Source organism: Notechis scutatus, chromosome 4 (genome assembly GCF_049901735.1).
Source record: "Notechis scutatus isolate UNSWTSFEM ecotype Mainland chromosome 4, rNotScu1.2, whole genome shotgun sequence".
Classification (NCBI taxonomy): domain Eukaryota; kingdom Metazoa; phylum Chordata; class Lepidosauria; order Squamata; family Elapidae; genus Notechis; species Notechis scutatus.
The window spans coordinates 73,173,304-73,185,595 of NC_142012.1; the positions used below are offsets into that span (position 1 = coordinate 73,173,304).

Here is a 12,292-nt window from a genome sequence, read left to right on the forward strand (position 1 = left end):
GAGCAGAAATTACCCTTTTAAAAAAAAGGGAGTGGGGGACTCAAAAAAATTAGAACAATTTCATAATTATATTGTTCTTTTATATTGTTATTTCTCACATGTAATACAGAGACGAAGACATTTATAGGTGTAATCTTGCACCAATGCCATTATTTCTTTAATATCCGGAGTTATATTTTTTTTAAGCCTTTGGATTACTGTAACATTCAATCCCTTTGGGCTTTGTTATAAGACTGCTAAATGTTCACAAACCTATCCAGGCAGAAAAAAAAAGGCAGTAGAATCTCTGCTTTTTGTGTTAAAAGCTCACATTCTCTTTCAGTAACTTTCCCCCTGATTGGTTCAATCTGATGCCTGAGAATAACTGCAAACATTTTTTTTCCGTTGTTGGAGAGGTGGTGTTTGCCTTCTGAAACTGAACTCATTCATAAAAAAAGCTCAACTTGAATACAGGATCAGCTCACACATCATCTTCATGGTGCCTGAAGAATGCTGATGTTGTATTGATGTTGGGCCTTCAGAAACTTCCAAATATTGTCCTCCATCAAAACCCACCTGAAGATGAAAAAGGACCAAGTATGGACATCTTGCAGATCCAAGTGAAACACCCTTTAAACTTTCTTGATAAGGAGGCCAAGATAGAAAGCCATCCAGTGGGTTGTATTTCCACCTGCTGTCTAGATTCTCCAGCCACAAAGTGAGTGGGTTTGAAAAATCCTTTTGAAATACAGGTAAAACTCGAAAAATTAGAATATCGTGCAAAAGTTTATTTCAGTAATGCAACTTAAAAGGTGAACCTAATATATGAGATAGACTCATTACATGCAGAGCAAGAAAGTTCAAGCCATGATGTGTCATAATTGAGATGATTATGGCTTACAGGTCATGAAAACCCCAAATCCACAATCTCAGAAAATTAGAATATTGTGAAAAAGTTCAATATTCTAGGCTCAAAGCGTCCCACTCTAATCAGGTAATGAAGCCATAACACCTGCAAAGGGTTCCTGGGCCTTTAAATGGTCTCTCAGCCTCGTTCAGTAGGAATCACAACCATGGGAAGGACTGCTGACCTGACAGTTGTGCAGAAAACCATCACTGACACCCTCCATAAGGAGGGAAAGCCTCAAAAGGTAATTACAAAAGAAGTTGGATGTTCCCAAAGTGCACATTAATAGTGTCAGCTGGTGCTCCATTCAAAATCCAAGAAAGAAATACTTAGTTAGAGAAAAGATATATTTTACTGGAAGTCAAGTGGTAGCAACAAAAGAATTCTGAATCTGAGGAAATAGGCGCGTAAATCACATATACAAAGTGATGGCAATGTTCCCACCCCCAATAGTTCAAATGGTTCTTCCAATTAAAAGTTGTGAATGTCATCATGTGGACATCTTCAGGTGGTGATGAGGCTTCTGTCTGTTGACCTCGGCATACTTTGATAAAGGTTTGCAGCTGCGCAGAGAAGAGAAAGCTAAGCAAGAAATAGAAACCTAAGCAAGAATGTACTCTCCCCCCTCCTCAGTTTATACAGTAGTAGTTTGCAACACCTCCAGCTCACTTTCCATACTTTTTCCCGCTCCTCTCCCCGTTACTTATGACAGCCGAAAGATGCAAAGCAAAAGAAGAAAATCTTGAAGGCTGACAAATAGAAAGTTATGTGGAAGGGAAAAGTGTGGAATAAAAAGGTGCACAAGCAGCAGGGATGACCGCAGCCTGGAGAGGATGGTCAGGAAAAGGCCATTCAAAAGTGTTGGGGACTTTCACAAGGAGTGGACTGCGGCTGGAGTCAGTGCATCAAGAGCCACCACACACAGACGGATCCTGGACATGGGCTTCAAATGTCATATTTCCCTTGTCAAGCCGTTCCTGAGCAACAAAACATCAGAAGCATCTTACTTGGGCTAAAGAAAAACAGAACTGGTCTGTTGCTCAGTGGTCCAAAGTCCTCCTTTCTGATGAGAGCAACTTTTGCATCTCATTTGGAAACCAAGGACCCAGAGTCTGGAGGAAGAATGGAGAGGCATACACTGCAAGATGCTTGAAGTCCAGTGTGAAGTTTCCACAGTCTGTGTTGATTTGGGGAGACATTTCATCTGCTGGTGTTGGTCCACTGTGCTTCATTAAGTCCAGGGTCAACGCAGTCATCTACCAGGAGATTTTGGAGCACTTCGTGCTTCCTTCCACAGAAAAGCTGTATGGAGATGCTGACTTCATTTTCCAGCAGGACTTGGCACCTGCCAACACTGCCAAAAGCACCAAAACATGGTTAAGTGACCGTGGGATTACGTGCCTGACCTGAACCCCATAGAGAATCTATGGGGCATTTCCAAGAGAAAGATGAAAGACATGAGACCGAACAATGCAGAAGAGCTGAAGGCCGCTATTGAAGCATCCTGGTCTTCCATAACACCTCAGCAGTGGCACAGGCTGATAGCTTCCATGCCACACCGCATTGGGGCAGTCATTGCTGCAAAAGGGGCCCAAACCAAGTACTGAGTGCTTATACTTTTCAGAGGTCCGATATTGTTCTATGTACAATCCTTATTTTATTGATTGCATGTAATATTCTAATTTTCTGAGATTGTGGATTTGAGCTTTTCATGAGCTGTAAGCCATAATCATCTCAATTATGACAAATCATGGCTTGAACTATCTTACTTTGTATGTAATGAGTCTATCTCATATATTAGTTTCACCTTTTAAGTTGCATTACTGAAATAAATGAACTTTTGCACGATATTCTAATTTTTCGAGTTTCACCTGTAGAACTATCAGTTTACTATTCTTTCCTCTCTCCTATATCTGTATCTATAGAAGACTAAATTTTTATGTGGACCACTTCATTATCATTCAAAGCTTTTGAGAACTGTATGTAAACCAATAAAGGGCAATGTCCAACCCCTACATGCTGTGGCACATACCCTCAGATCAGATTTATGGGCCTACCCAATTAATTATAAATTGTAATTCTAAAGGACAACTTTTTAAAAATTGCAAAGCCGCCTGAAACCTACTCACTTGATTTGATTATGAAATCTTGGGACATTTTTGTATGAACACCAACGATGGGACCTCATTCTAGAGGGTGGACTTTGCTATAGAGAAAAGTGTTTCTGGGGTCCTGATAGATGACATTGTTTAGTCGTCGTTGGAGTGTGACAATCCTAAAAGATTGAATTGGCCAGGCAGCTGCTGATATTAGACGCTTAAGCAACATTAATTGGGCAATCGACCATTGGTAAAATAATAGAAACAGTCAGATGCAAATGTACAAGGATATTTTTTTTAGTTCAGAAAAGAATCCCTGAAAAAACAAGTGACTCTCCACATTTTTTTTTACATAATTCATTTACTCCCTGAAAAGCAATGGAAAAATACCCGCCTAATGGGAAAGATGACGCTCAGAAAGGGGATAGAACATGGATTTAAAAACAGTTTCCCAAGTACTGTAGTGAATTCCAATTAAAGAAATCTCATTGCAAAATTCATTTATTCTGATTTTCACTGATTGTCCTTAACGGTGTCATTTCTGCAATTTGCCAGTGCTGGATTAGAATATAAGTAGCTACTTGTGGTTTTCTGGGGTGTCCTTTGGCATAGAAGTCAGGCCATAAAAAAGTAGATTCAGGAAAAGTAAATGTAAGAGCTGCTGAGGTCCTGATTACACACAAGGCCAAGGGGCTTCAAACTTGGCAACTTTAAGGCTTGTGGACTTCAACTCCCAGAATTCCTGAGCTAACATGACTGGAAGAGGAATTCTGGGAGCTGAAGTCCCCAAGTCTTAAGGCTGTCAAGTTTGAAGATCCCTGAACTAGGTAGTGACAATAGCACAGCTGTGAATTACAATGTTTAGCAAATGTCCTTTCTACAGAATTCTCTGGCTTTTGGTTTTGAAAAGTAGGGGAACTATTAAAAATAGTAAATATTCCTTTTATAACCAGCATCTTAAACATTGGATTAATTGATTGGTATTAATATTGTTCGCAGCCCATCAAAGTGGATATTTTTCTTAATAGCAACTATCAACGTAAGAATGTGTGAAGCACAAGCAAGCTGGTCACACCACATTTGATGAAGAGTGTATTTAGGGCATAGAGCAGTGAGGGATTTCTTCCTTTTTTCCCCTTGAAACTAATTCTTGGTGAGTGGGATTCCTCCATTTTCAGGGCCCAATCATGAGAAATCATATGCAGTGAAAGAGTTTGAAAGGCACTGTTGAATGTATGCCACTTCTCAGCCCCCACTCCCCCAGGAAAACAGTTTTAAAGGGCAGCATATAGGTTAAAAAACACAAACTAAATAATTAAACTAAAGACAAACAGAGAATTGTCTTTCAAACCTGTGCAACATTTTAAAAATCTACATGACAGCTGTTTTCCCTTTTCTTGGTGGTCACTTCCAGTCATCACTGACAGGCAGAAACAGGTCCAGCCCAAAGCCTCTTGTTTTCAGGGTACCTCAGGGTTTTACGGTCTCGCCTCTCCTATTTAATATCTACATGAAACAGCTGGACGAGTCATCTGCCAGGATGGGGTCAGATATCATCAGGATGCTCATGAACTGAACCTCTGGCTAACTAAACCAGGCTGTTAAGACCATGTCTCAGTGCTAGAGGCTCAAACCTAACAAGGTTATGGGTGCATGGTTCTTCTGGTTGCAGTGACTTCATGTGTAATTTGAAGTGGAATTGTACTTCCCTCTTCTGGGCTCACAGCTTCACAGCACACCAGGATGAACTTCACACAGACTTACTGCAGCAATTTCACCTTTCATAGACCAGGAGCTCCATCTCACAGTCCTTTAGACCTTGGACCTTCATGTATGAACTACTGCAAAATGCTGTACATGATGCTGCCCTTGGACACCATTTGGGAGCTACAGCTGGTCCAGAATGCAGCAACGTGAGGATTATAGGTCAATCTAATGCACCCATATGACACTTCAGCAATGTGACCTACACTGGTTATCAGTGAACTTCTGAGTGCGATTCCAGGTGCTGGTTACCATCTAAAAAAATCTTCATGATATAGGACTTGGCTGTTTGAGGGACTGCTCTTATTCTTCACTCCCTTGGGTTAAGGGCCAATAGGGTATCCCATTCATTGAGCAATATCATCTGATTAGGCCTAGGAAATGTACCTTCTATATCATGGCTCCTACCCGAATCCCCCAAAGGTTTGGAGCCTCATTGTTCTCTGGTCCCTTTTCTCTCCAAGTAGAATTGTCAGGAGCGCCAGTGGAAAAGGCCCACTTGTTGGGCAGGTTGTGAATTGGTTTTGTTTCTCACTTTTACACATTCTGCTATCAAAAACATATTAACACTGTAAACTAGTCTTTTTACTAATACTTTTAAAAGGTATGTTATTGTATGATTGCTTTTTGATGTGGACTTCATATACTGGTAGTTATCAGAAAAATTTATTATCCCTAAATAAAAATATGTGGTGTGATCTTCATTGATAATCCCGTCAGTTTTCATGCAATTTTCCACAATGAATTGTCTTGCTTCTTAAAAATACACATAAATAACAAAATCTTGCAGATTTTTAACCTGAAGGAAGGCAAGGAAGTGGTAGAGACATCTGAAATTTATACAAATTGAAAGAGCAATTAAAACTTTGAAGGTAAGAGTTCTCAAAAGGTCTTCAATTTCTAAGTTAAAATCCCTGAGGATTTGTATTTGACCCTTCCCTAATCACAAACAAGGTTGAAGTTTTGTCTGGAATATTTCATTTTGATTTTCAGTTCCCCAGATAGCTGTTTAATTGTCCCAAATATCTTAATCATACAAGGATCCTCTTAGTACCAAAGGCTTAACATAGCAGTTAAAAATCCTTCTCCTTAATAACTGTACACAGAGGTTATCTCCAGTCTTGCTAAACACTTGCTGATTGGCCCAGAAAAGATGAATTGTGAACAAGAGACTGATCACTGAACATGATCAAATTATGCTGGCCAATATGATAATTCAAAGGGACAGAAGAAAAGACCATTAATAAAGAGCATTGGTGGATATCCATTGTGTTCTGAAAGCAACAAACTTGCTAATTGTACATCAGGTCAAAAATTTGTAGAGATTTCAGAGCACATCATTTTATAAAAGGCAAAAGAGAATCACCTGCCTTCCTTTATGTTTGTCTTACCATACTAGCATCTGGCACAATGCAAAAATCGAGTATGTGATGTTCTTCAATACTGTGAATCAAGACTTATTTTTAAAGCAGATGATGCTTGGCTGTTATCATACCAGTATACCAATGAACTCCATAAATAGAACTGGACAGCCATATCTATAGGACAAATCTGCTTTAGAAAGACAGTTCATTTCATTAAGTAATATGGGGAATTGGACTGGACTAAATACAGGTAGTTCTTGGCTTACAGCCATTCAAAGATACAACGGCACTGAAAAAAGTGACTTATGACAATTTTTCACACTTAACAACTGTTGCAACATCCCCGTGGTCAAATGATCATAAAGGGCATCTGGCAACTGGCATGTATTTATGATGATTGCATTATTCTAGGGTCATGTGATCACCTTTTACAACTTTCTGAAAGCAAAGTCAATGCGGAAGCCAGGGTCCACTTCACAACTGTGTTACTACCGGTAATTTAACTGTCAGGGCTCTGGCATCCACTCCCATTTAAATCATGAGTCTCTAGCCTCATCTCTCAGAGTTTAAAGATTTATTAAGAATGAACATGCCGGTGCTACCTGGGTGTAGCTGACTCTGAGACACATCATTCATTTCACCCTTGACCCTGATCTTCCCCCACCCCCTGGATGTATATTCTCCAATGGAACCCATCCATAGCCAAGAGTCATCAATCATGCTTCCCAGTAATAATCTTGCACGCCAGAAGCTTTGGCCGCCTAGAAATTATATATGAAGCATTTAAGGAATGCACTACTTCCCCCACTCCCTTTCTACTGGCAACTCTAAAAGACCAGAGAAATATTTTTGAGTTGACATTCAGCTCCCCTCATTTCTTGAAGGTGACCTTGTACAACACAACAAAAAACAAATTTATTGCAGATATAGAACTTAGGGTTGCGAACCCGCCCCCCCCCAAGGCTTGGTTGGGTTTTCTGCATGGAATCTCGTCACAAGGTGATCGGCTTGGGCGTTCCTATTCTTTACCCAAGATGTTTTTGATAAGAGGTAGCCCTTCCACTTGATTAAATATTGGAGCTGTCTCCTGTGCCACCTCGAATTGAGGATTCACTGCACCTCATAATGGGTTTGGCCCCCTATGACCACGAGGTCTAGGGGCTCACAAGGTAGTGGCCTCAGGGTCAATCCCATGATGGGTTTTAAGAGGCTAATATGGAATACTGGGTATATTTTCCCTAACAGCCGGGCAACTTCAGTTGCACTGTGACTGGGTTGATGATCTTTACAATGGGGAAAGGTCCCATGAACTTTGGCCCCCAACTTCTTTCTGGGGAGCCTTAACCTCAAGTATTTGGTGGAGAGGCAGACCTTCTCCTCCACTTGGAATGGCCTTTGCGGGGCCTGGTGTTTTTTTCTGCCTGTCTCTGTGCCACTTTTGCCAGTGCCTTTTTTACATTCTCCTAAGTTGCTTTCAGCGTTGACATCCAATCAGTCAGGGTGACTGAGGAGAGGGGATCCCTTGGATACTCAGGCATTTGGACGAAGTCCATGCCGCTCACTAATTTGAAGGGGGTTAATCCCGTGCTACTGTGAACAGCATTATTGTACTGTAATGATTCACTTAATTAACAACTGTAGTGATTCACTTAACAAGTGTGGCAAGAAAGGTCGTAAAATGAGACAAAAATTTACAACTATGTTGCTTAGCAGTGGTAATTTTGGGCTCAATTGTGATTATAAGTAAAGGACTACCTGTATATAAGATTGTAACTACTGGATTTAATTCTCTTAATTCCAAAATTTATGATAACAATATTATTGGAAAGAATTGAGATATTTGTCTGAATTGGGTAGAGTAAAAAGGGAATAGCACCATTAGAGGAGTCTATACTTTTGAATACTACCAATCTACTGTACTGTATTGTTTAAGTCTATACTGTACCGACTTCCATTATCTCTACATTACCATATTTATGGTTACATTGAAAATGTGGGAAGACTCATACATACATATACTTTGTCCTGCATTAGACGATGGAGATAAAAGATTATTGGGAATTCTAATATAAAGATTGGATCTAAATTAATATTAATTGGTGAGAAGGATAAGCTTCATGCTTTTAAAAACCTTCAAATGGAATTCAGATTCTTAGGTTTGGTACTTTGTTTTATCTAGATGCCTTGCCAATTCCAAAATCCTGAGACTATAGAATTGTAGAACATGGTGAAGTTGTTTTTATAACTGTAGATATTTCTGTATTTGTATGTTAGATCTGTGTTGAATCTGACTGTATATAAATTATACATCAAACAGCTAAACCTCTGAGTCCATTATTCAATTCTAAATGGAACTACAGGAACTTTCAAATATTTAGGCTTGGAGCTGCACTTGGTGCAGCATAAAAACATAATAAACAATGGAGATTTTAATAAATTAGTAGCTTCTTCAAGTTAAACTACCTTAAATATTTAGCCACAATCCTGACATTGCTTTATAGGTAATTTCAAACATGCCTGGGCATTATTTTCAGCCACTGCTTGTTGGATCAGTGGCCATAACCTCAGTTTGACGCAGCTACATACACATAAAAACTCATTCATCTCACTCAGCTGTTTCCAGGTGTACAACACATTTGCGCATACCTCACTGCCATCTTGATAAAGGGACATCTCCAAAGAGCTGATGCTGTTTTCTCAGGCATTCAAGGAAAATAGAAGATTGCTATCTGATATTTTGCACCATTTAAATGTTATTTTATTAAATATGTTCAGTTCAAGGTTTCATTGTGACAAAGCTATGAAGGTTCTATTAACATTCAGGAAAAAAAACCCTAACTTTATTTTATTATTTCACTATCATGCAAAAAGATTGCATCAAACGTGTTCCATTTCCTGTGTAAAACTGGACATGATATAGATGCTTACATTAACCTCATAGGAGAACATTAAGAAAGCCAAAGGTCTATAGCTGTGTTTGAAAATGGCCATACCAAGCTAAGATTTTCATTAAATTGGAACAGGTCTTACAGACGGTAAAAGCAAAGACAAAACAACTCAAACGGTTCCAAAAATATGTTTTAAGGATGCAGATACTCAGTACAGAGGATTATGAATAATCAGATAAAGACAAGAAAAGATCAGACCTAGAAGCATGCACATCTTTTTATTACGCAGTATAACTAATTTCCTGTTCCTCACTTTGTAATGTTATTCCTTAAAATCCTAAATTATCAGGGGTTTTACTTCACACACTTAGCCCTAGATGTGTTCTACATTAAATTTATAGGAAAAAGCAAAGTTTTTGTCACCTTCCAGATGATGTTGAATTAACTCCATCTATAACTCCAGCTCACAAGCCAATGGTGAGGGATACTGGGAGGTGTAGCCAGCAACTGAAGTGTCACAGGTTCTTTAGTCCCAGTAGAACATTTCTCGCTTGAGAAAATATTCTCTCTCGTTATAAAGGAGAAGGAAATTTTGCACAAAATTCCTCTGCAAGAAGGAATGCTTTTTTCCTGCACTGAGTCATAAGCTATCACAAATATTATGGAGCTGAGTTAGGAGTTTCTCATTTGAAGAACAGAAGAAGGTATTTATTTCCCTTCCAATTCATATTGAAATTAAAATTTTGTATTTTCCTAAGCTCCATTAAATTCACCCTCTATTTTCTATTTAATTAGACAGCAAAATTATTCTCCACCCTATTTCAGGAACAAAGGGAACAACTTGATGGAATTCCATGTTCTCGGATCTAATGAATGGTCATAAAAATGTTTGATGTGCATTGTACACAAGGGGCAGAGAAAGTCATCGTGTAAATCTGATCTTGGAAATTTATTGGGAAGGCTTTTATCCCACTTCTGTACTCAGAAACTAAAAATAATAATAATCAAACCATAAAGCTGTCAAACACTTCTGATGTAGGAAATAAAGAACATTACTTGCTTTCTTTGTAGCAAAGACAATAAATATGTTTGATGCAAAAGTTCTATGTTTATGTGGTTAAAACAACCCCCCAAAAACTACAGAACAGGAAATAAAGCAATGTCAAATAGACTGGGCTACTGAAAAAAGCACTTCTGGAAGTTGCTGGCTCCCTCTGCTAGTTTTATCAGAAAACAAATCAAACTGGGAACCAGTTAGCCCCATAATTATAGAGAGATTCTTTTAAATTCATAGATAATATAGTATTTTAGTATAACACAGAGACTAAATTACACACCATATAGGAAGCAAATGCATGTGTGTGCAAATCTTCAGGGCGGAGTGTAACAAAGCTTTTCAACTGTTTCCTAAGGAGCACATATTCTGCAGCACTCTGGATCCCATCTATTCTAAACAATAAAAAATAAAACAAAGTAAGCCATTCACATATTTTTTTTTGCCCTCTTAAGATTATTTGCTTTTAAATTCTACCCTTATAAGTTTTACATCATCGAGGAGTGGCTGTTTGTAAAAATCAGTGCATCTCTGAAGCTCCTATGCTAACAAAACCAGCTCGTACTTGTTCTTTAAAACATTCTTGTTCATTTTTATCCAATCCATCAGTGGGAGCCAGTAGCCAGGCTCATCTTTACTGCTGAGGTTTGGGCTCCAGTTGGTTGCTGGATGGCAGCAGTGTAAGAAAAGTCCTCCTTTTTGCTTTACCCCTTTTCTTTAGGCTGGCCCTTGTGAGCTCGCCACCATCAGCCATACCTCACTGATTAAAGCAGCAGCATAACCCGAAGACAAGGTCAATTTCCACTGGGCCTACAGCAGAGGACAGCATCCTGCTGCCTAAGAGGCACAGTCTCTCGCTCTCAAACTCTTTCTCTCTCTCCCTTTCTTTGCTCCAATGCTGAAAGATGCTTCACAGCTGTTGCTCCGTCATCAGCCCTGCAGGGGAGGTGCTGGAGACTCCATCACAGATGATCTCTTTTCTATACGAACAATATGGGTTTCTCTCAGGATTTATAAGACACCTTCATACAGCAGAAACAGACACGATGGATCCATGGAAAAACAACAGAAAGGCGGCAGCACCCGGAGCATCAGATTCATGCAGGGTTTCGTGCATTTGGCTGCTGCCGGTTTGTAATTCATATTTCTTTAAACGTCAAAACGAATATGACCGTTGCTGTAATTCAGGTACTCCAGAGCTGCTTGCTGAGAAGATATTGCCCTCCCTCTGAGTATCTCCGAAAATTGCTGCAATCGGAAAAGAAAAAAGCATGAAGAGAAAAACCATGGAAGGAAAAAACATAACCGGGTCAATGGGGCAAAACAGATTAGGAAACCCAAGGCCTGGATGATTGCGCCTGCATTTGAGCTAGTATACTGAAGATGGTTATACTCCACAGCACACGATAGTTAGGGGATAGTCCTCCCTATCCCACTTAATTATTATTAATTATTAAAATCATTTCTTTAAGTTAATATTCTACTGGCTGTAAACTATCTCAGCAATCTGAAACAATAAATTTAAGAAGTTAGTATGGAAGAAAGGAAACGGTGAAAAAGAGACACATTATTTGTTGGATTGTTCTCTTCTAATAGTTAGAAGAATTTAACCAGAGTTGTATCTGCTCCATGTCAAGGATGCTATAGGATGAGTGTGTTGCCCAAAAATAACTTCTGTGCTGTTTCCTATTCAAAGTGTTTCTAAAACAAATAAAGCTGCATTGCCCCTTTAAGCACACCTAGCGTAGGGAGGCATACTTCTGATTTTGAAACCAAATTGCCCAAAATCCACCCAAAAGGTTTCCTTGTATGTTTTATTGCAGATTTAAAGAATAAACTTTGTGGAAGAGGTGACAAATGCCCCCTTTTGCTCTATTTATCTTGTATGAATAAAGAGGATGAGTTTCTACACAGAAAGCCAAGAAGTTTAAGAAACTTAAAACTTAATAGGTTGAAAAGGGACAAGAAACGGCACTTGCAAGGTGTCAAGAGAAAAGGTAGAACTGTCTGTCGGCTTTTTTTTTTTTTTAAACAACCCATCAAGTTACATAATTTAAGGGGTTTTTTTTGTGTGTCCTCATGAACTGCTGAAGGGAACTCAGTTTTTTTTTAAATTAGGAAACCATGTCCTTGAACTATTAGAAGACAATGTTTCTTCGTCTTTGCTTCCCCATTGTCCCCTTTTCCATGCCCCTCTGCAAGGGTAGATAGGAAATTCAGCAATCCACTTGAACCAC

At 39.1% G+C, this 12,292-nt stretch overlaps 1 protein-coding gene across 16 annotated transcripts in view; it reads right to left on the reverse strand.

Annotated features, from left to right (window-relative positions):
- Nucleotides 1-8,839: 8,839 nt before the first annotated feature.
- Nucleotides 8,840-12,292, reverse strand: part of CAMK2G (calcium/calmodulin dependent protein kinase II gamma) — a 217,503-nt gene continuing 214,050 nt past the window's right edge. For all 16 annotated transcript variants that reach the window (XM_026674244.2, XM_026674241.2, XM_026674242.2 and 13 more), the window contains one exon: nucleotides 8,840-11,303. The gene's annotated coding sequence lies outside the window, so the exon portion shown is untranslated. The remainder of the gene's footprint in view (nucleotides 11,304-12,292) is intronic.